Source organism: Nycticebus coucang, chromosome X (assembly GCF_027406575.1).
Source record: "Nycticebus coucang isolate mNycCou1 chromosome X, mNycCou1.pri, whole genome shotgun sequence".
NCBI lineage: Eukaryota > Metazoa > Chordata > Mammalia > Primates > Lorisidae > Nycticebus > Nycticebus coucang.
The window spans coordinates 134,294,628-134,320,046 of NC_069804.1; the positions used below are offsets into that span (position 1 = coordinate 134,294,628).

The 25,419-nt window shown below is 42.9% G+C and overlaps 1 non-coding gene across 1 annotated transcript; it reads left to right on the plus strand.

Moving 5' to 3' along the window:
* The first annotated feature begins 22,227 nt into the window (after nucleotides 1-22,227).
* On the plus strand, nucleotides 22,228-22,320 carry TRNAI-GAU (transfer RNA isoleucine (anticodon GAU)). The gene is given in 2 exon segments: nucleotides 22,228-22,265; nucleotides 22,285-22,320. It is a non-coding gene; the product is annotated as a tRNA-Ile (tRNA).
* Nucleotides 22,321-25,419: the final 3,099 nt, after the last annotated feature.

The window sequence follows — 25,419 nt, forward strand, 5'->3', positions numbered from 1 at the left end:
CGCCTCCCAATTTTCCACAAAACCTTTACAAAGTTAGGCTGAGAATGTGGGCAGGGTCATATGCAAAAGGCAAAGAAGAGGTTCTTAGGAGGGGGCTGTGGCAGAAGGGATGCAATCTGAGCCCTCTGCTGAAAGCAATTCAAAATGTCACCAGGACTCGGAAACAGTGCCAGGACCCAGCTGGAGAAAAGAAAGGCTATTAGGAAGTAAAGCTAGAGAATTCTAGAACCTCAGACCCAAGAATACTAATAGATCTGGCTCATGCCTATCAGAAATCAAGCAAGAAATTTACATCTAGTCTCATATTTTATCATTGGAATTGCTCATTTTCATAAACTCACTTTCAGTAAGAGCTAGCCCTGGGCAAGATAGCTAAATAAATTCATACTGCATTGAGTAGTCTACATAAATTTCCTTATTCATGTTTTTTTTTTTTAATCTATGCCTCACAACAACTTCTGACGCAGGTAGAACAGAGATTGACATTCCCAGCTAACAGATGAAGAAATCAAGCCCCAGATAGTTGTTACCCCAAATCAGAGAGCCCTTAGGTGGAGTAGCCAATCTAGAATTCAGGACCTTGGAGAGCTGGTCTACCCGCTTCCCTCTAAGGCAGTGGTTCTCAACCTGTGGGTCGCGACCCCTTTTTAACAATAAAAATACACTGTGGCATTAGGAAGGTTGAGAACCACTGCTCTAAGGCCTTTCCTTTAAGAGCCTTCCCACTAGCTCACTTGCCCATGCTCCCTCCTGTCTTGGTGCCCCACCCTCCTTATAGCCACCCCATGGAACCTTCTGATCTACCTGTTCTACAGCACAGACCATTCTCCACACTTAACTTTTCCCTTATCTTAAGAATGTGTTCATGCAGAGGAATGTTTATTCTTTTTTTTTTTTTAACATATTAGATTTTTTTTTAATTCTTTTTTTTTTTTTTTTTTGTGGTTTTTGGCCGGGGCTGGGTTTGAACCCGCCACCTCCGGTATATGGGACCGGCGCCCTACTCACTGAGCCGCAGGCACCGCCCGGAATGTTTATTTTTTTAATTTTTTTGTAGAGATAGTCTTCTCTGGTCACTAAGGCCAGAGTGCAGGGGCACAATCACAGCTCACTATAACCTTGACCTCCTGGGCTCAAGCAGTCCTCCTGGCTCAGACTCCTGAATAGCTAGGACTATAGTCAAACACCACTATGCCTGACAAGCTTTTGAAATTTTTTGTAGAGCCCAGGTTGACCTCAAACTCTTGGCCTCCAGCGATCCTCCCACCTCTGGCTCCCAAAATGCTGATATTATGGACATGAACCATGGCCAAGGAACTCTTCACTCTCTTCCATGTGTGAAGTTGGCAGGTGAGTGGGGAGAACCTATCTACTAACCTCATTTACTAATTCTTGACTGGGAAGTTCGATGAGAAATGATTGTTACTATTTTAAGTTCTCAATGTCTTAATCCAAAGGATAGATTCCAATTCCAAGGTGAGAATTTTAGCATTTTGAACTACCTTGAAGTACCCTGAGATCATACCTTGTAAGTGTCCCACCCTCCCATCACTAACACACACACACACACACACACACACACACACTTGGGATCAGCTATGCCTGGGTGTGCTAATCAGCTTCTCATCTAGCTCTTTGTGCATAGGTTAATAAAGTGCCTCCTCTCTCTGAACACTGCACACCCAGAGAACACATCTCCTTGACTCACCACAGAGCTGGCACCCATCTTCACCAGGCACCAAGAGGAAGAACTCCCAGAGACAGCCAACTTTGGGTGAGCTAATGGCACACTCCTGCCTGGTCTGGAGCGTGCCTCCCCCACAGTAGCAAATCCCTGCCCTTCACTTATCTCCCGGGATGGCTGGAGCCTCCCTGTCCTCCCCCTGAGATGCTCTGAGGTCCCTGTCAGGTAGGAGCCCGGATGCTGCCTGGATTTGTCAAGGTGAGCCCACATGCTCTGTGCTGAGGCAGGGTCCAAGTCCCCAGGGCAGGTCCACTTGGGCCCCTAATAAGACCCTAGGAGGAGAAAGAAAGGGAGAGTTCCTTTAAAAACAAACAGGACCTGAGCAGGAGAGCGCTTTCCTTTTTTTTTTTTTTTTTTAATTTGGCCGGGGCTGGGTTTGAACCCACCACCTCCGGCATATGGGACCGGCACCCTACCCGCTGAGCCACAGGCGCCGCCCTGGAGAGTGCTTTCCTTAGGAAGGCCTTCTGCTTGCCATTGGGCTGGAGGAGCTCAGCTTGGCCCCTGCAGGAGTTTCCTGCCAGCTGGGAAGACGGAAAGAGACAACCAGGCCTGGCTGGGGTGCAAGGGCACTGGGAGGGGGGTGGAGGAGGCTCATTTAACACTCTGTTCCTGTCATCTCCCTGAGAGTGGAAATAAGTCTTAAATCTCAGTTTTCAAGGCACATCTTTGCAGCCTGCCCTGGCTGGGAAGGGAAGTCCTTCAGCAGCCCACAGCCCAGCACTTAGGCCTGAGCCCCACTCCAGGTGCTGCTGTGCCCCCGGGTTTCTCTCACAGAGCCCCCTGTGTCTTGTGTCCCATCTAGGCCCTCAGCCAGCCCTGCTGTGTCCCAGACCGTCCACAGCTCAGTCACGCTCTAGAGCGGTCCCTGTCCCCCTCACTATACTACAGCCTAATTTAGCTCTCATTAAATTCAGTTTAGCCTAAAGCTGCCCCTTTGCATACATCAAGTTCAACCTAAAGGGGCCTCCATACGTAGTGAACTGTAACCTTCTGGATGTGTAAACAAACCGTAACCTACTCTCATGCCAATCACTGGGTTTTGGCTGCTCACAGGCAGTCAACTGTTCCAACACGTTCAAATAAGGAAAACACTGAGATGTGACCAATTTGGTAATTTCTATACCCTCACTTCCAGTTTTTGTACCTCATTTTCCTTTTTCTGTCCATAAATCTTCAACCACATGGTAACCTGAGTCTCTCTGAACCTGTCCTGGTTCGAGGGCTGCCCGATTTGCAAATCGTTCTTTGCTCAGTTAAACTGTTAAATTTAATTCGTCTAAGGCTTTCCTTTAACAGTCCCTAGATCTATTTAGATCTCTAATTGATCCGCCAGTTGGGAGCTGATCTCCCCTGCCTCTGCCCCTGCCCTTTGTTTTCTTACCGTATTTTCAGAAATCTGTTGGCCTTTCCTGAGTCTTCACAAATGGAACTGAAATCAGGCTGTAAAATGCACCAAGCCAGTGGCTGTAATGAAAGTGTCTTAAATCTCTATTTACAGTGCTTATTTATACTAAATTCTGAATGCTCTGTTTCATGTGCTGAAGCTTTCTACCAATAGCAATAAGCCATTGGAGAAATATTAGCATGTGTTAGTTACAAATCAAGACAGACCAGCCACAGGTCCCTTTGAAATGATTGGTCAGAACAGATAAATCCAAAGAGTAAAGTGGAAAGGGAGTTTCCGCTCATTAGGAAACATGGCTTTATGTATCCTCTCCATCAACATGTTTTTGTGTTCCTTTTCTATCTTCCATGTAATTAAGGAAGAAATAGCCAGAGGATGGGAAAGTTTAAAAGGCAAATTAAGTTAAGTTAGTTCGCAAAGTCTAGCCACGTGGTTCCCAACCATGAACATCTATCAGAATCACCTGTAGCAGGTCTGGGGCAAGGGGCCTGAGAATTTGTTTCAAATATGTTCCCAGGGGTGCTGACGCTGTTGATCTGGGACCACACTTTGAGAACTACTGCTTTAGGGGCTGCGTTGAGTAGGTTTGAGGCTCAGGGGTCTCTTGTCCTGGGAGGGCTCTCATAGAGGCAGGGACTGCACCACATGACCTGGAGGAGGTTCTAGTTCAGTAAGGCCAGGCCTGGGCAGAGCTTAGCAACCTGCTCCTGGAGTTCCTACAGTTGCCGAAGAGTACAGGTCACTCCCAAGGCTTCCTGGCAAAAGCTCCACCTCTTCTCAGGTGGGGAGAAGTGGTGGTGTGAACCCCACAGTACATGGTCCAAGATGAGCCCTGCCCCTAGAGTAGAGGCGGTTTTCAGACCTGAGTGAGCATCACGATCACCTGGGGCAACACACAGATTATCAGGCCCAGCCCCAGAGTGATGAGGTGACGTTGTTCAGGTTCAGCTATTTCAACAAAGAGAGGAGGGAAGAGAACTAACATTTATTAAGTTCTAGTAAGCTTTGAACTAGGCATTTTCCCTACATTATCTCATTTACTTTTCACAACAACCATAGGAAGCAGATATCAGTAACTTCATGTTTTTCAGATGACAAAATATCCTCAAGGAGCTTAAGTGACTTGCCTAATGTCACACAGCTTATGAAAGCTGCGCCTGGATTACAACCCAGGTGTGGCTCCAAAGCCCTTTCCACTATATTCTGCTCGTGACACATCCTTATTGAAAGAGCAGAGGAAAGGAAAGGAGAGTGTGATAGAAACACCATGGTCACTGTGGAAGGCAAGTAACAAGGAAGGAGGCTGCAGTCCCTTCAGGAATTTATATTGTGTCATTGTCAATGAGGAGTCATTGCAAACATTCAAGAAGGTCAGAGCATTGAACTAAGGGTAGGTTAAGAGGAAGGGGATGGTGGTAGGGACAGAGGGGTTGGATGGTGGGATCACAGAGCCCTGCAGCTGGAAGTGAACCTGGAGCTCATCCTAATCACTCATATTATAGGTGAGAAAACTGGGACCCAGAGAAGGGAAGGAAGTGCTGAATTGGATGCTGTGGGGCACTGCGAGGCTCCACTCCTCCCCTTTAGCACTGAAGCATCATTTCCCCAGCTGTGGGGAGTGCTGGTGGCCAACAGTGCACAGCTGAGCCCTCTCTGGGCCTGGCTCTTACCTGAAGACAGCCACCGTGCATAAGGTGGTGCACCCTTCCCAGATGGTGACCTACATCCAAAGCCTGCTCGATGCAGAAGTATTAATATCTGGCTTCTTGTCACTCTGAGCTTCCATGGGCTCCCTTTGTGGCTGCACGGCAGTTCCACTTCCTCCTCTGCTCAGACCTGCTGTCTCCTTCCCCACGGTAGGTCCTGAGAGGGCTCCCTCTCCAACCTCCTGCCCACAGAGCTCCGCCTCAGAGTCTGCTTCCCCGGGAGCATGGTGCTCCCCCGTCCCCAAGGTCACAGGCCAAATCAGTGGAGAAGTCAGGATAGGAATCGGTGCCTTCTGCCACACCTGGCTGATTTCCCACCCTGATACCTCCTAGGCTCTTTCTCCATATCCAACTAGGAACTTGGGACAAATGACCTAAAAAAAATGGGTCAAAAGATGGTAGGAGAAACAGGACACACACACACACACACACACACGCTCTGGAGCAGGCTACGTGGGAATGTTTATATGCAAGTGTCAAACAATTAGAGCCATAGTGTGGCAGACCAGGAGGGAATCCCAGGTGCCTTTGTGGGTCCTGCAGGTCTCCTCCACGTGCCTGGGAGAGTAGCGACGAGAACTCAGCCTGCACCAGGAGAAGGGACAGCTTGAAATAAAAAAGGTAGTGTAGTCTGGGTGCGTGGCTCACACCTGTCATCCTAGCATGCTGTGAGGCCAAGGCAGATAGATTGCTTGAGCTCAGGAGTTAGAGACCAGCCTTAGCAAGAGTGAGACCCCGTCTCTAAAAATAGCCAGGTGTTGTGGTGGGCACCTGTAGTCCCAGCTACTGGGGAGGCTGAGGCAAGATCACTTGAGCCCAAGAGTTTGAGGTCGCTGGGACCTATGACATCATGGTACTCTGTCCAGGGCAACAGAGTGAGACTCTGTCTCAAAAATAAACAAACAAACAAATAAATACTAAATACAAAAGGTGAGTGTAGACTCAAGGCCCTGGTCCAGGGCGAGGCTGGCCTGAAGGTCTAAAGCTCTGATCCAAGACAGAGGCACGGTAGGGTTCTCAGAGGCTTCCACCACCCTGCTGAAACATTTCCCTGCTCCTCATTTTGCAACAAAACCTGTGGTTTCACAGCTGGCACGTACGCTGTGCCAACTGACAGGATCTGTTCACTGGGATCCTCCTTCACAACCGTGCCAGCTGCTGCCAAAGTCCCGTATGGTGGTGAAGCGTGCAGCTTCTCGAGTTATGGCCTTTTTATGGCCCCATAGAGCCCCAGTGATGGGATTTGTGTGGATTCATTTGCTGCTTTTGTTTATTGCTGTGCGGGGGCAGCAAGGCCGGGAGGCGGGTGAGGCCTGAACTTTGGCAGCTCACTTGCCCTCATTATTGCCTCTGCCATGAGGAGCTGGGAAGGGGCTGAGAGGGGGCCTCTGTCCTCAGCTGCCAATCAGGAGTCCAGTCACTTGGGAGGGCACAAAGCTTTTGTTTGAACACCAAATCCCCCAAGTAGCAAAAACGCTGATATTTAGAGTGTCATTCAATGTCCAACAGTGAGCAAGACAGATGGACCCTATGAGCGCATTTTAGAAGAAGACAGGAAGTGGGCATGTCTAGAGGTCCTGAGCCTTGAGTCAAAAAGAGTGAGGACCTACTAAGGCTTTCAAAATGTCATGCTGTGCTTACAGGGGAAGAAATGGCAGCGGGTCATCCTGCAAGGAAGACTCTGAATGTTCCATCCAGACATAAAGGCTCTCATTAAAACATCTCCAGATGTGTATTGTCCCTGCTTCTAGGTCCTGCTGACTCCATTTTCTCCATCTGGAAAGACCAATCTCTCTCTTTTAAAAATATTTTTTCATGAAATATTCAGATATACAAAGTATACGGAATAGTATGATGAACACCCATTTATTTACCACGGTGTTTAAGAAATAAACCCTTACAAACGATTGGCATCTCCTGTTTACCTCATTCCCATCCACTTACCCATTTCCAGGAAACAGCACCCTGATTTCAGAATTTATCATGCATTCCTATTTATGGGAAAGCCATTTCTCTTTGACCTCTGTTAATCCATATTCATCAGTGGTGTCAAACCTAGTGCAAAAACTCACCTCTTTTGAAAATCATCCCTGATTAACCCTACCTCACTTAATTTCTATACTGTCTCTTCTGAACCTTACATCTTTCATTTGTTAAACTGTACCCATTGTTTTTAGAGACGTGGTCTCACTGTATTACCTAGGCTGGAGTGCAGCGGCGCGGTCATAGCCCTCAAACACCTGGGCTCAAGTGACCCTCCTGCTTCAGTCTCCCAAAGTGTTGGGATTATTGGCGTGAGCCATCATACCTAGCTGTTAACTCTGGTCACTTTTACTTGTGGATTCATTCCTTGGAAACAGTTTGCTTCCTCCCTGGGCTCCCTTGATCACCCCTGGCAGCACTAATATCTGTCCTAAAAGAGAAATATACTTGGCCTTAAGTGTCCTGGATTCAAATTCTGACTTGATCACTTATTAGCTCTGTGACCTTGGGCAATTAACTCTTTTCTCTGGGTCTCTAGTTCTTCATTTATAAGATGGGGGTAAAATTAAGGCTTTTGGGAAGATCAAGTGAGATAGTGTATTGGGGGTTATTCCCAGGCATACAGAAGTTCTCGCCAATGAATTTAAATGCATACCTATTGGGTATGTATATTGGGGGTTATTCTCATGCATATAGAAGTTCTCTCCAATGTATTTAAATCCATACCTATCACCAATTCTGAAATCGTAAGCATAGAATTGGGTGCTTGAGCTTATTTGGTTCATCTATTGGTTAAACACTGTTCCCTGATGGGCTTTAATTGCTCTATGTGCCTAATAAGATTGGTCTTCCCAGAGAAGCTGTGTTTTTATGAAAAGCAGAGAGGGAGCCGCACAGAATGACAATATAACTTACCATCTAAACAAAGATGCTTTTGAGGGTGAGATGGGGTGCTATTAACAATTGCACCAGGTTGCATCATCATCCCCTGCATCCCTGGGAAACCAGAACAAATGGTCACTCTAATTAGATTTCTCTTTAGAATTTCCTGCAACCCTCAGCCCAGGGCTAGGTAGGGAGAAGGTGCTTGCTAAATCGATACTTGTGGAGTGGAATTGAAGGGCTGGCTGTCTCAGAAGATAGTGAACATGCCTAGTCTTGTATAGCTCATCCTTTCCTCCCTTTGCCTCTGGCACACCCTTCTCCTTATTCAGCACTAATGTCACCCCCAAATGGCACATTCATCTTCCTAAATTAACCATTATTAAAGCTATCCATTTGCAGGGCTGCAGCTAAAATGAATTGTGTTATTATTCCAGCTATGGCAATGAATGGCTGAACATCAAAAGCCATTTTGATTTTGCAGCAAGAAGGCAATCAATTATTGTGTCCTGCCGGCTTGTCCAAAGCAGCGTCCAGCTTGCTGCTAGTATCAGCCTCTCCCCCTCCACCCAGTCATGCACACATACTTCCTTAGGCCTCTCCTTATGATGCTAGAGAGCACAGGAAAGGGAAAATTGTATTCCTTCTTCCAGTGCGGATCGACTCTCCCTCCTAAAAGCTGGGGTCTCTTTGAGGCTGAAGTCTGAGGCTTCTCTTGCCTTATGCTGCTTTCCTTTCTCTTGCTCCTGTTCCCTCTAGGCCTGGGCAGTGAGCCAGCCTGGGTCCCAGTCTTGGTTCAGTCCCCTCCACTGCCCTGATCCCTACACTACAGGTTGGTCTTATTTGAGGCAATCTGATGAGGCTCAGTACCACAGTAACCTCATCTCCAAGCCCCACCTTCTGGAGTCACACAATTCTCCAGACCCCCACCCCAGCTGCCCTTACTCTGAAGAGTTATTGATGGATGAGAAAGGTTCGAGGCAGTTTGTCTTCCCCCCAAACACCTGCATCATAATAGGGCTTCACTGTTTTACCTCAAAGGAGTAATTTAAGCTCCCCAGAGTAGAACAGTGCAGATGGGGGGCAAGAAGGGGTGGATGATGGAAATCCTGCCTGGACAGGAGACTGGAAGAGATATTGATTTAGCAGGTGGTTGCGTTAATGATGATGGTGGTGAGAATAACAGCGGCTGCTGCTATTCGATTGTTTATACCGTGCTAGACAGAAACCAAGCAGTCCAGGCTCCTCCAGACCCCCACTGTGCAGTACCTCGGGCTGTTGGGAAGATTAAATGAACAAAGGTATAGCAACTCTCCAACACATATTTCCTGCTGGCTGCCCTGGGTAAGGTGCCGTGAGCCCTGCTACTTCACATCACATCATACTGCAGCTCTGCTGCCTGTAGCCAGAGCTCCTTGCTGATAGCCTCATCTTCCTGTCACCCACTTTGCTTAGAGAGTCAGGCTGGGGAGTGAGCGTTAGCAGGATTGCGTGACGTAGAGAACATTCCCCAGGCACTTCTCCCCATCAACAGGTGGAAGGCAACTGGGGCCACATTAATTAGCTGAAATTAAGTTCTCACAGCTGGATAATGTCCCCAAGGACTACTGGTATAGAATTCATTTGCCTGTGCCCAGTGACAAATTACATAAGCCTTGGCATTTCCCTCAAGCCCCAGAAACAGACTGTCAGCCCCATGGCTGTCTTCTGACTATCTCTCCCTCTGGCACTAAATACACACTTGGGCATGCGCGCACGCGCGCGCGCACACACACACACATACACGCACCGAGATCCTCCTAAGATATTTGCATTACTTACGGGGATCAAATCAAGATTATGAAATATTTGACTGGTGTTTTCTGTGTATGTTTTAAACCCCATTCTTGCCATTACCAGGAAGTGGAAGTGTAGAATGTATACTCCCATTTACAGGCGAGAAAACAAATACAAGTGATAACTGACCTGTCAAGTTAGGTGGACAAATCAGACACTGGACTGGAAAGACAAATGTAGCCTCCGAGTTTCTGATTTGTTTCTTCACCTTCATGTAGTCTTGGAGTTGAGAGTACTTGGGTATTTGTTCTGTTGGGCCAGGAAGATCCAAAGATTTCTGTGGTCCTCCTAGTATTCAACCGACTCAGATTCAAGTTTATTTTTCTCTGTTCCAACCTCTTCCAATAGGGAGCAACAGCCTTCACAATATTAATACAAAGACCAGTCCTTCTTCACATTTATTATTTTTCATAATTTAACAGAATGACAAACTTATTGCAGACACTTAGAAACTGAAGATCAGTAAAGTTCTATACAACCTGCAGTGTCACCACCCGGAGATAACTGCTATAAGCATCGTGGTGCATTTCCTCTTTGTCTTTTTTGTCTGCGCCTTTGTCTACACAGATGTGTACCTATTTCCTATTGTACTCCTGCATTCTAACACACATATTCTTCATGTCTGAAATCAGGATGCCTCCTATAATGCATGTCAAAAGTGACTTGCAAATTTCCAGAATCCAGAAGAATCTACTGTGGTATTGTTGTCATTGCTTATGGGTGTGCAGATTTAGCAGCACTGAGAGGGTATCCAGACAGCTGCTCGTCACTCCAATTGAGTTATTTACATTGGTAGGACTACTCATGGTTAAATTTTTAACTTAAATTTGGCTTTCCCCCTAATTGTCACTTAAGATGCCTTCTAAAAATTACACTACGATGCATCATTGAAATGAAAAATTATTGTTTCTGCAGAAGGTTGCCTGTCACACGCTAGACAATGCAATTAAAGGCAGTAGAAATCGCCAAATCTCTTGGAATATATCGTAAAATTTTCAAAGCTAGGACAGGTTGGTGTGACCGTTTCATGCACGGAGGGACTATCACTCAGCCACTGAACATCTATCTATCAAAAGTTTCTGGGTGACTTTCAAGAGAAACTGATTGATTTCTAGCTAATGTAATTAACTTGAAAAACAAGACAAAGCAAAAATATGAACTATGAGTTTAACCAATTAGGAAATATGGATGAACCCTTGAGATTATTCTACATGCCTTGATCTTTTCACATCGTCACAATCTGGGCTATGAAAAGCAGCCACATATCACCATAGTAGTCTACATCCCTGCCAATGGTAAAAAGTACTTTCAGAAGAATTTTTAGACTCTGAAATGTGTAGAAAGCTTAGACTCTACTTTTGCTCGTGTTACTAAAGAGGAAAGTGTATATAATCATATGGAGATGTACATATGTTACCGTCAGCAGAATAAAATGTAGGTATATTAAATGTAGTGTTTCTTTTTCTTTTTTTCTTTTTTTTGCAGTTTTGGCCGGGGCCAGGCTTGAACCCGCCATCCCCCATATATGGAACCAGTACCCTAGTCCTTGAGCCACTGGCACCGCTCCAAATGTAGTGTTTCTTTCACTCAAAGCTATTAATAAACCAATGTCTTATAATCCATATCATGTCTCAACTGAGAAAAAATAATTGGGATCATACTGTGTGTATACGGTAGTTTTGTATTATGCTCTCTAACTTAATGCGTGAGTCATTCCAAAAGTTTTGAGATACACAAAACTCAAAACTTAAAATCTGCACGGACAGAAACAAACGAAGCCCTCCCAGCAACACCGATAAGCCGAGCAAGTCGAAACTTGCACGGGTGAATCATAAAAGATGCTGTCAACTGTGTTCCTTGAAAGTGAAATAATGGACCATAACACAGTCTACCTCAAAAACTCTTATAGTGACATGCGTATCAGCACATTTCAATGCCACTGAATATTTGAAAACATGATTTGATGGCTTGCTATACTGAAAAATTATTTCTCAGAAAAGTTGTACTGACTTCCAATCTTACGGGCAGTGAATAAGAGTGTATCCTAATTAATAAATTTTTTATTAATTAAAATAATAGGCCTTTGCTAATTTAATAGGCATAAAAGATGGCATCTCATTTTTATTTACAGTTCATTGATTACTATCAAAGTTAAATGCCTAAAACTATAAATGTTGGCCATTATTATTTTCTGTGTAAATTTGTCAGTTCATGCCCTTTGCTCATTTGACTAGTGGGGGGGGGGGTCTATGAGTGCTGTTGATGCCCTACCCCTCCCTTCCCCTAGCCCTCCTGCAGTTTCAGGCATCCCAATACTCTCCCATCTCAACTGGCTAGTCTCTCTTCTTTGCCTGGGGGCTTTCTCAGGTACAGTGAGAAGTTTGCTTTTCTACAACCAGGTGCAACCAGGAAGTGCAGGATCCTTAATGCTAGTGGGGCTAACCTTCAACCAATGGGTATGGAAGTCCATGGATAAATACTACAGACTCTCCATCCTCCAGTGGGACTATTCTAAGACTGTTCCACACAGTTTCTCAGAGTCTTCGGAAGAACTGAGTGCCAGCTGCTCACAGAGTAACCTACTTATTAATACATTTGCTGTTAGCTTTTCTGCCTTCATTGTCTCACTTCCCCCATGTCCTTCTTGTGTTTCTAGGGATCACCTGTCAAATAAATCACCTGTGTCCAAATCCTTTTCTCAGGGTTTGCTTTCAGGAACTGAAAGTAAGAAAAAATAAAATGAGGTCTAATGTGGGTATCTCATGCCTGTAATCCTAGGCCTCTTGGAGGCCAAGGAGGGAGGATCACTTGAGGTCAACAGTTCAAGACCAGCCTGAGCAAGAATGGGACCCCCGTCTCTACCAAAAATAGAAAAAATTGGCCAGGCATAGTGGTACATGCCTATAGTTCCAGTTACTCAGGAGGCTGAGGCAGGAGGATCAGTTGAGCCCAGGAGTTTGAGGTTGCATTGAGCTATTATGATGCCACTGCATTCTATCCAGTGCAACAGAATGATTAGACTCTCTCTCAAAAAAAAAAAAAGAAAGAAAGAAAGAAAAAAAAATGAAATGAAACAAAAATGTTTTCTTACTACACAACTTTTTGCAGCAACTCTCATTCTCCCTCAAATCGAATTCCTCAATATGGAACACATATTTGAAAACTAACACAGAAGAATGAACATTACCCCCGTAGTAAACTCTGGAGTCTAGGACACAGAAATGCAGAGGCCATTGTCCCCTGGGGAATGCCAGTTGGTTGTTTCCAAAAACCTGGCAGGAGATGACTGGACTGTCAGTATAGAGACAAAACTAGTTTTCTGAGCTGCAAGGCTAAATAAAGACCAGAGTCTAGACTGAGTAAATTCAATAAGGCAAAGTCAACTTCAGCAGGCTCACATGCCTATTTGATATACAGAAGATTTTTAAAAACATTTGCATTTATATATTTATATCTGTCTATCCCCATATATGTATATGCATTCTGACTTCATATATATAATCGATGTATCAGAAAAGATATATACATATAATTTTTGCCAGGATGGCAATTTATTAATTTACAATGAGAAACACAATTGTTAAGCAGCCCAAAATGCTTGAGTAGGCAGATCAGTGCAGTCTTTCCCTGTAGGCAAGTTGTGTGGAGAGCCAAATAAATTATCAAAAGATTGCTTGGTGAGCATAAAATCAGAACAAATGGAGTTAGCTGATCTTAAGAATGGTCTCAGCTTGGACAACTTGAAGCACTCTCATCAGCTACAGGACCAGCTCTGCCAAGACACCCATAATATTGGCTTCACTTGGCCAAGATCATTCTCCTGGATGGAGCTTGGCTGGTAATTGTCATTTCTTTGCATCTAGCTGGCCAACTACTTTCTATTCACTCCAAGCAGTGTGTAATACAATTAATTTGGTTTCCACTCACAAACTTACAATTGCGTTTCAGTCTTGACTCCTTAAGATTTGTCCTAGATCACCTTGAGCAGAGTTTTGAGAATTCCCCAAACTTCCAGTCACACTTTTACAGACAACTTCTTGGTTAATTTCCATTGATATCTAACCATATCCTCTGCATATGGATTTTACTAGTTTGATTCTCTCAATGGCAACTTTATTTACTTTTCATGGGAGGGGACAAGTGTGTATAGGGAATATCACAGAGCCGTCCCCTTCCTGTTGGGATGGAAAGTACTTTCAACTCAACAGATTTCTGCCAGCTTGTTTTTCCACAATTGCTATATGTTACAGCACACCCTTCAACTTACATGCCTTGAACAGTCCATGCTCTCTCTCTTTCCCATATTCCACAACCCTACAATGTATTCCTGCCCCCATTTCCCAATGAAGTGGTTCATTTTTCAAGATCCAGCTCAAATAACTAACACTTCCTCTAAGACTCCTTCTTCGAACCACCACCATCTCTACACAAAAGAAATGTACCTCTTCTCCTTAGTGTTACCACAGCACAATTCAAACTTGTATTATAGCACTTACTCGACTGAACTACAACATGTAAATGTCCATTTTCTCCACTAGATTATACACTTTTGAAGGCAGAGGTCACAGTCTTACTTATTTTCATATTACCAGCATTTAGCATAGTGCCTGGCCCTTAGTAAATGCTTGAATAAATGAATTACCCCAAATCCTATAGCCAAACATTCAAGAACTATTATTTATTTATTTATTTATTTATTTACTTATACAGAGTCTCACTCTGTTACCCTGGGTAGAGTGCCATGGCATCATGACAGCAAACCTAATTCTGGGGCTCAAGTGATCCTCTTGCCTCAGCCTCCCAAGTAGGTGGGCTAACAGGTGCCCCCCACAATGCCTGGCTATTTTTAGAGATGAGATCTTACTTTTACTCAGGCTGATTTTTTTACTCCTGAGCTCAATCCATTTACCCACCTCAGCCTTCCAGAGTGCTAGGATTATAGACATGAGGCACCAGGCCCGGCCTCAGTTTTTATATTTCAAAAACCATCATCTTGAGTCATTTAGCAAACTTGACAGTGAGCTAGGAACTGATGTCATGTACCAGCCATCCATTAATTTAATATTTGTTGAGGATCTACTAGGTGCCCACCACTGAGACTAGCAGTGAGCAACGCACAAGCTCTCTGCTTCCACAGAACTTACATGCTACTTGGGGGAGACAGATGATATGCATATAGACAACCAAATAATTTCTAGATTGAGGTAATGGCTGTGAAGAAAATCAAACCAATAAAACAAGGTGACATGAAAGTAAGTGAATGGAAGAAAAAGGCATTTTCTTTTGGATTAAGTGCTCAGGGAAAGCCTTTTTGAGAGAGTGGCATTTGGTCTGACATCTGATGAGAAGGAGCCAGCTATGCAAGAATCTGGGGAAAGAATGTACCAGGCAGAAGGGATAGTAGGTACAAAGTTCCCGAGGTAGAAATATGTGGTTTTAAAAATAGAAGGTTCTGTGGGGCTATAGAATACATGAGTGCTGGGAACATGGGGCAAGATGAGATCAGAAAGACGGGCAGAGGCCAGGTCATGTAGGGCTTTGTAGGCCATAGAATTCCAAGTTGTTTGGAATTTCTTCAAAGTACAATGGAAAGTACTCTGCAGGGTTTTCAGTGGGAGAGTAAGTTTTGATTGACATTTATTTATTTATTTTTTGAGACAAAGTCTCACTATGTCTCCCTCGGTAGAGTACCATGGTGTCACAGCTCACAGCAACCTCAAATTCTTGGGCTTAAGCATTCTCTTGCCTCAGCCTCCCAAGTAGCTGGGACTACAGGCACCTGCCATAATGCCCACCTATTTTTTGGCTGTAGTTGTCATTGTTGTTTGGCAGGCCCGGGCTGGGTTCGAACCCGCCAGCTCTGGTACATTTGGCGCCTTAGCTGAAAGATCACACGCCGTCACGGGATGATCAAACATAGAAACCAAGATTCCCATCAATAACACAGAGCTTGGAGCTATCACTGCACTCTGCTACTCCAGCAGTCCTCAGGCTAATGATCCACTGGTACACAGGGAGTGAAAAAGCTTAAGTTTCTAGTATATCCTCTAGAAAATTAGTTTGGTTGGTTGGGGCAGGTCATGGAAATGGTACCCCTTTGACAAAGAAATTTAAACTAAAGAATGCAGAATTCATCCAGACTGGATAGTTGGAAGATGAGGAGGACAGAAGAGTCGTTCACAAAATGGCCTAGGATAAACCTTCATTATTAAGGTATAATTAGATTTTAGCTCACTTCTAGTGGTTGTAATCTGTGCAGGAAACTCCACCTAAATTCCTTAAGATTTAGAAGTTTGGAAAAGAAAAGGGCTAGGCAGGAGGCAGTCCACAGAGCATCTACTTTCCCTTTTTGATAAATCACTGCAGAGAAACTACACAGCAACCTGGTCTCATTCTCAGCTCCTGAGATGGGATTTGTAGCAATATAGGTGAAATTAGAATTCCACCATATCAGAATCTGTGCGCCCTATGAGGTTCTGTATGTGGAATTTTCCTTAAACAAATCTTGGGACAAATATGTGAATAGAGTCCCCACGGGAATATTCTGCCAGGAGTTATGTTTTTGCTTAGAGTGAACCAAGAAGACGATTTTTTGCTGAAGGCTGAGCAAGGCAGAACAACTCACCAACTAGGGAAAATTTTGTGAGGGAAACAACCATGGAGGCCATTTCAATCTCAAGCCCCCCACAGAGGCGGGAGCGTTGGAGGAGGAAGGTAGACCTAGGACACACAGCTTAGGAACTGCAAACATGGGCAGGCGAGCCCAGAAAGGAAAAGGAGATTTAGAAGACAACAAGTGGGAGGTCCAGATGGATGATTCAAACTGCCAGGAACCTAATGTGATGAGCTGTCAGGTGTACTAGTGATGCCGATAAGACAAGCTTTCTGCATGTAAAAGAAGAAAACAAAAATTCCAATGTATTGGGGCTGCCTAGCTAGAAAAAGGGAGCTATTAATAGTCTGTCCCCAAAGGACACTTAGAATCCACAGTGTTACAGGCAAGAAGATCTGGGCTTGACAGTGAAAGTGAGGAAAGGGTTTTAAATTCATTTCCCTAGCAGGTGCACAAAATTACGCTAGCATCCAATCTATGGATGCAATTGAAATGTCAGATGGGAGCATTGAAGTTGCTTCTTAAAAATCAGGGGTGTTTGGCCATGCAGATTAAATTCAAAGCACAAGAATCTTAACCAGTAATTTGGCATCTATCTGGGGGCCTTAAAGAAGGGAAAGAGCTGAAATTTTAAAAGGCGTACCTGGGGAGAGTTTGTGCTGGTCCTGGAGGGAAAAGGAGCCCCAAGAAGAGGGCAGGAAGAAAACTGAATGGAGGAGCTCCATGCTGTGAGTGAAATGGCCTACCTAATGAGAGGAACCTAATGGCAGTGTGTGGGAAGAGCTGATTAATTAACTGAATTGTATGGAAGGATATAATTATAAATCCCCCACAATTCTATTACAGTGACGACTCTGGTAGGAGCAGCCATTTACTTCATAGCCCTTGAGCACCTGAATCAACAGTGCATGCAGTGCTCCTTCCTCTTCATGTGAGACCGTCCTCCAAAATTGACTGGAGGAGATTACAGCTCAGCTAGGAGTGGTGCATGAAATTGTACCAAGCCGGGCACATGTGAGATGGAGGGTGGAGGGAGAGAACAAGGTGGGGAGCCATCTTGGAAGTCGCTGATTGGTCATTCAAGTACCAAGGGACTTTTCTTATGCACCAGAGGCTAAGATGAAGGGATGTCAAGAAATAATTGTATCGATTGCAACCTGCCTCTTTCCAACAATATTGTAGAGCTCCTTCAGGCTGGGGAAATATGATGCCTGGTAAATTGGTAGGAAGACAGAATATCAACTGGATGATATGCTGTCCAGAAGACAGCTGAAGCTTCAGGTTGGATGCTGGATATTAGGGGAAGGAGTGAATGGCATAGCTCCTATAAAGGAACATATCACAAACGAGTCAATTTTTATTATATTGTTTGATCTGATGTGGTTTGAAATATAACAAACTGTCCAACTCTATGGCACTTGAAAGATTTTGGCCTGACAGTTCCTGAGCCTTTCAATATGGGTGGCATTTCATTTAGAAAAATATATGATTATTGCCAGAGGAGATATAAAGCTGAAAGAAAGATCCTGGCGACAGTTAGTGAGAATTCTTCTTGGCCTTTTCCTCAACCTTGGGTTGATCTGTTAAGTCAAAATCGTATTGCATTTTCACAGAGCCTTTATTTGTTCTTCCAACGTGTTGAGAGAGGCTATGGGCTGCAGAATAACGTTCAGACCATCTGAGTTCTATCAAGTGACAGAGCAAGGGTATGAGTGGCTTAACCTTGTCAAGTGCCCCCCCGCCCCTATATGGATGATTAATACCTCATCTACCTCACAAGGTTGTTTTGAAAGTCAGCTGAGAGAAAAATGGGTGCACCCTGTAAACTGAAGTGGACCCTCTAGGTGTGAGGGCTTATTGATTATCATCAATAATCTTTCCCTGTAAAGTGCCAGATAGTAAAGATTTTAAGCTTCGTTGCCCTTAAAAAGTCTCTGATACATAGCCTTCTTTGCTCTTATTACTTTTAACTACTTTTTTTTTTTTTTTTGCAGTTTTTGGCCGGGGCCAGGTTTGAACCCACACCTCCAGTATATGGGGCCAGCGCCCTACTCCTTTGGGCCACAGGCACTAACCTGCTTTTAACTACTTTTAAAAATATAAAAAACAATTGTAGCTTATAGGCCTTATGAAAACAGACTGGGGAGATTTGGCCTGTAGGTTGTAGATTACCTACCCCTGTCCTAGATTATTGACATACCTTGTGGATGATGATCCCCCCTCTTCATATTTTGTAAGGTGCTCCAGAAACTCTACTAACTTGACTGTATGACTCCAAGAATTACCTGAATTTTAAAATTTTTATTTGGGTAAAATTTACATAACTATTTTCATTTTATGCATATCAAATTGTACAATTTAGTGACCTCAAGTACATTCACAAGTTGTGCAACCACCAACACTAATTCCAGAATTCTTTGCCTTTGACAAGTATCTTTATTCAACTGATACTTATCCAATGCCCATAATAGGCAGATATAGAACTCTGTATTTTTCTGTATAAGAATGGAGCCCAATACCCACCACCCTGGTGAAGTGGTCCTTTCCAAGAAGAGTTTACAGGAGGATATTTCCATCACCTCCAAAAGAAACCCATACAATTAAGAAGTCACTTACTTTCCCCCCCAGCCTCTGGAAACCACCAATCTCCTGTTACTACCTATGGATTTGCCTATTTTGGAGACTTTATATGAATGAAATCATATATATGTGGATTTTTGCATCAGGCCTCTTTCACTTAGCCATTAAATTTCAGGTTAATATGAATGTACATACGATTAGGTTACATAAATTGCTTTGTAAGGTTAAAGTCCATGTTGTAGTTGTGTTCTTCGCCCACAGAGTGTGCCATATCCTCATGTATTTTACTTGTTGGGTGGGAACTAACCCAACCCTTCCTCCTATCCCCATTTGAATTTAATTTAGTTTTTCTCTCATGTGAGCATACAGTTGTTAATCCACTAGTTTCAAATTGGGGCTGAGTACAAGTGATGCTTATTTTTTCCATTGTCCCGTACTTCACTTAGGAGAATATTCTTCAAATCCACCCAGGTTGTTACAAAAGATACAAAATCTCTTCTTTTTTATGGCATAATGGTTTTAAGGTCCATTGATGTTGTAGAATATATCAGTACTTCATTCCTTTTTATGGCTAAATAATATTTCATTCCGTGGGCATTTTGTTTATTCATTCACTAACTGATGGACATTTATGCTGTTTCTACTTTTTGACTATTAAAGGAATGCTGCTGTGAACATTCATGCACAGATTTTCGTGTGGACACATGTTTTCATTTCTCTTGGGTATATACTTAAAAGAAGAATTGCTGGGTTATATGGTAATTGTATATTTAACATTTTTCCCATCACTTGGAGATAAATGTTGAGCATTTTGAAGAATTATCCAACTGTTTTCCATAGTGGCTATACCATTTTATAGTTCCACCATCAACATATGACAGTTCCAATGTTTCCACATCTTCACTAACATTTGTTAATTTGATTTTTAAAAATTGCAGCTATCCTAGTGGGTGTGAAATGGTATCTCATTGTGGTTCTGCTTTGCATTTCCCAAATGACTAATGATGTTAGGTACTAATGACTAATGATGTTGGCCATTGGTATATCTTCTCTCTCTCTCTCTTTTTTAATAAATCAATATTTTTTTTATTTTTTTATTAAATCATAGCTGTGTACATTAATGTGATCATGGGGCACCATACACTAGTTTCATAGACCGTTTGACACATTTTCATCACACTGGTTAACATAGCCTTCCTGGCATTTTCTTAGTTATTGTGCTAAGACATTTACATTCCACATTTACTAAGTTTCACATATACCCTTGTAAGATGCACCGCAGGTGTAATCCCACCAATCCCCCTCCCTATCTTCTGATGTCTACTTAAGTATCTAGTCAAATCCTTTGCCCATTTTTAAATTGGGTTGTTTACATTTTTGTGTTTGAGTTGCAAGCATTATTTTATGTATTCTGGATACTGATTTTATATATTCTGGATACCTTTATTGGATACATAATTTGTAAATATTTTTCACATTCTATGAGTTGTCTTTTAACTTTCTTGATAATGTCTTTTGATGTGCAAAAGTCTTTAATTTTGATTAAATCCCATTTATCTATTTTTTCCTTTGTTGTTTATGCTTTTGGTGTCACAGTACAGAGTTCATTGACAAATCCAAGGTCACAGAAGTTTACACTTATATTTTCTTCTAAGAGTTTTATCATTTTAGTCTGTACATTTAAGTCTTTAATACATTTTGAATTAATTTTTATACGGTGCAATGGATAACTTTATGAGTTAATTTGGCTGAGTTAATCTGAGTGCCCAGATATTTGGTCAAACATTCTGGATGTTTATGTGGGGGTGTTTTGGGATGAGATTAACATTTATATCTGCGGACTGACTAAAGCACATTGCTCTCTCTGATGTGAGTGGATCTCATCCAATCAGCTGAAGACTCAAATAGAAAAAGACTGACCCTCCCCTGAGTAAGAGAGCATTCATCCTGTCTGACTGCTTTTCAACTGGGACATCAGCTTTTACCTGCCTTTAGACTCAAACAAAATATTGGCTCTTCCTGGGTCTACACTCTAGTCTAGAGCCTTTCAACATTCAAAATGGACCTATACTAGCTATTCTCCTGGTTCTCAGGCCTTCAGAATCAGACTGGAACTACACCATCAGCTCTGTTTGGTCTCCAGATTGCTGACTCACATGGCAGGTCTTAGAATTTGTCAGCTTTCAAAATCTCATGCCCCAACTCCTTGTAATAAATCTCTTTCTATGTATGCATATATACATCATAGCAGTTCTGTTTCTCTAGAGAAACCTGACTAATAAATGTGGTGTGAAATAAGGGACCAATTTCATCCTTTTGCATGTGAATACTCAATTGTCCCAGTACCACTTGTTGAAAAGACTCTTCTTTCCCCATTGAAGGATCCTGGTACCATTATTGTAAATCAATTGGCAATAGATGTATGGGTTTATTTCTGCACTCTTAATTCTATTCTGATGATCAATATAGTTTTTCTTATGGCAATACCACAGTGTTTTGATTACCGTAGCTTTATATTAATTTTGAAATATAAAAGTGTGAGTTCTCCAATTTTTCTAAGATTGTTTTGCTATTTGGAGTCTCTGGTAAATAAATTGAATTTTAGGATCTACTTATTAATTTCTGCAAAAAGGCAGTTAGAATTTTTGTAGAGATTGTATTGAATCTTTAGACTCAGGTAGTATTAAGTCTTCCAGTCCATGACCGCAAGATGTCTTTACATTTATTTAGGTATTCTTTAATTATTTTCAGAAATGTTTTGCAGCTTTCAGTTTGAATCTTGCACTTTTTTCATTAAATTTATTTCTAAGGTATTTTTTTGTTTGTTACTTTTTTGAGACAGAGTCTCACTTTGTCACCCCTCCACCCCATAGAGTGCTGTAGCGTCAGAGCTCATAGCAACCTCAGACTCTTGGACACAAACGAATCTCTTGCCTCTGCCTCGCAAGTAGCTGGGACTACAGGCGCCTGCCACAACGCCGGCTATTTTTTAAAATTCTTATTTGCATATAAGAATTGCAATATGCGATGCAAGGCGGAGTTGTCCGGTGAGGTCACGTGGCTATGACCAACTGAAGTACTCTTCTGAGCAGCTACAGTGCCCAGTGCTCCAGTGGCGCAGTTGGGTAGCACATGGTACTGATATGACGCTGTGGGCAAAGCAGTAACGAGGTTGTGAGTTTGAGTCTCATATGGAGCACTTTGTTTTTTTTTTTTTTTTGAGACAGACTCTCACTCTGTCGCCCTGGGTAGAGTGCTGTGGCATTACAGCTCACAGCAACCTCAAACTCTTGGGCTTTAAGCAATTCTCTTGCCTCAGCCTCCCAAGTGACTGGCACTACAGGCGCCTGCCACAACGGCCGGCTATTTTTTTTTTTAATTTTTATTTGTATATGCGACACAAGGCGGAGCTGTCCGGTGAGGTTACGTGGCTATGACCAATTGAAGTACTCTCCTGAGTAATGGGGTACCTAGTGCTCCAGTGGCGCAATCGGGTAGCGCATGGTACTGATGTGACACTGTGGGCAAAGCAATACCGAGGTTGTGAGTTCGAGTCTCATCTGGAGCACTGTGTTTTGTTTGTTTGTCTTTTTTTTTTTGAGACAGAGTCTCACTATGTCCTCCTGGTAGAGTTCCTGCCGTGGTGTCATGGCTCATAGCAACCTCAAACTCTCGGGCTCAAATGATTCTCTTGCCTCAGCCTCCCAAGTAGCTGGGACTACAGGCACCCGCTACAACGCCTGGCTATTTTTATTTTTTTATTTTTTATTATTTTTTTATTATTTATTTATTATTTTATTTTATTATTTTTTTTTTGAGATAGAATTTCACTATGTTGCCCTCGAAGAGTGCCATGGTGTCGCAGCTCACGGCAGACTCAAACTCTTGGTCTTAAGAAAATTATTTTATTTATAAAAACGTCAAAAAAATAAAATACTTAGAAATACTGTAATCCCAACACTATGAGAGGCCGAGGCGGGCAGATCGCCTGAGCTCACGAGTCCGAGACCAGCCTGAGCCAGACAGAGCGAGACTACAGTATTTCTGGCTCGGACTCGTGAGCTCAGGCGATCTGCCCGCCTCGGCCTCCCAGAGTGTTGGGATTACAGTATTTCTAAGTATTTTATTTTTTTGACGTTTTTATAAATAAAATAATTTTCTTAATTTACTTTTCGGAACGTTTATTTCTAGTGTATAGAAATACAACTTATTTTTGTATATTGATCTTGAATTCTGAGACTTTGATGAATTCATTTATTAGCTCTAAGAGTTTTTTGTGTATGAATTTTTTAGAGTTTTCTAGATATTAGATCATGTAATCTGCAAATAGAGATAGTTTTACATCTTTCTTTCGAATTCACATGACTTTTATATCTTTCTCTTACCTAATTTTGCAGGCTAGAACCTCTAGTATAATATTGAATAGGAATGGTGAGAGAAGACATTTTTATGTTGCTCCTGATTTTAGGGTGAAATCTTTTAGTCTTTCAGAATTAAGCATGATGTTAGGCTTGGGTTTTTAAAACAGATTTCTTGAGGTCTAATTGATACACAAAAACTACAATTTGGGTTTTTGTGTATCAATTAGACCTCAGTGGTTAGGGCGCCAGCCATATGCACTGGGGCTGGTGGGTTCGAACCCGGCCTGGGCCTGCCAAAACAAAACAAAAGGAAAGAATAAGAAATATGTATATCAGGTAATAAACATATACATCATCTCTAAAAATTTATTCATGTCCCCCCTTTTGTTCTGGTAAAAACATGTAACATGAAACCTACTGTCTTAAAATTTTTAAGCACACAGTACAGTATTGTGGTGCCTCTTCTTTTATTTCTAATTTTATTTGAGTCTTCTTTCTTTTTTATTGGTCTGGCTGGTTTAGTAAATTTTGTTTCTTTTCAAAAATTCAGCTCTTATTTTGTCGAATGTTTCTTGTTGTTTTCTATTCTTTTGATTTATTTTTGCTCTGATCTTTATTTCCTTTCTTCTGGCAACTTTATTTATAATTGCTATTATCATTACAGATTTATGGGGTACATGTGCAGATTTCTGACATGGATAGCAGCCTGAGCTTTTTATGTAACCCTCACCCAATTAGCATATGTAGTACCCATTAGGTAATTTCTCATCCCACACCCGCCTCTTTCCCTCCTGAGTCTCCAGTGTCTATTATTCCACTCTCTGTGTCTCTTTGTGTACACATTATTTAGCTTCCATCTATAAGTGAGAACACATGAAACCTCTTCTCTCAGCTCAAGATAGCTTTATGGTACACCTGTCCTTCTCTGCCGTGAACTCTGCTGCCCAGGGAAGAGAGGAAGAGGTTCCTGGTCTGCTTAGATCCTACTCTGGAAGACTGACATGCAGGAAAGGGGCAGATACACTGTGATCTTTTGACACTGCTGCTTTCCCCTGTCTCCCTGTTTCCCTGTTGTGGTTTCACGCGCTGGGTGTGCATGGTGTGAGCATTCACTCTGTCCAGGTCCAACAGCTGTGGCATTTGTTAGTGAACAGCAGTGAAAGCATTTGTCTCACCCAAGTCCATTGGGTGCACAGTGGTGTTAAGAATTTGCCCCACCCAGGGCCACTGGTAGCAGCATAATCCTGACAATGGAAGTGGCAGTTGCACCACCCAGATGGTAGTGGTTGGCATTGGGGCAGGGCTACAGGTGCTCTCTCTGTTTGGGTCCTGCAGCAACTATGGCTGTGGGGGGTTGCCCAGGCAATGGCACTGGACACTAGGTCTATGAGCGCCTGCTCTGTCCAGGTCCCCCAGTGGCAGTGGAGGTGTGCAGCACCTGCCCACAGGAGTGCCAAGCTTCCCAGCTTCTCACCAGCTTGGTAGGGATGATGGCAAGGCAGCAGCAATTGATCCGACCACCAGGTAAATGCAGCACTCTGGGTCTGGGAGCTCAAAATGGCACCATCCACAGAGCCCACAGTGCCTTCTCTCTGGAACCATGCTACTGCACAGTCTCTAATCAGCTTTCTGTGTCAGTCCAGCAGCCTACTGCAGTGGATGGGTCCTCCCACAGCTCCAATTGCAAGTTGACAGGGGAAGTGTGGAGCCCTTGGGTTCTATCCTCTGTCCTTTCCCCACATGTAGGTGCCTTCCCCCTGTACCTCTTCCTCACTGATGAGTGGGTTGCCTTACTTTTTCCTTCTTCACTTTGTGAGCCTCCTGTCACCTCTCTCTTAGGTGATCAACCTGAAAGTGAGCATCTACCCACCTCTTTCAATCTTCCCCATGAAAGCAGTGTATGCAAGCAGTTTCTAGTCCACCATCTTGATTCCCCCAGCCTTTCTCCATGTATTTTATTTCCTCGTGTGAATTTGACTTACTGTCTAATATCCTTACATTTCAGCCTAAAGGACTCCATTTAGCATTTCTTATAGTGTAGATCTAGTAGGAAAGGACACTCAGTTTTTTTTTGTTTGTTTGTTTAATCTGGAAATGTCTTAATTTGTTCATCATTTTTACTTTCAGTGCTTTGAATGTGCCATTCATTGCCTTCTGGCCTCTGTGCTTTCTGATGAGAAATCAGATGTTATTGAGGATCCCTTATATGTGGTGGCTTGCTTCTCTTTTGCTGCTTTCAGAATTATCTTTGTCTTTTGACAATTTTATTGTAATGATAATGTGTCTTGGGTTTTTTTTTAATTAAA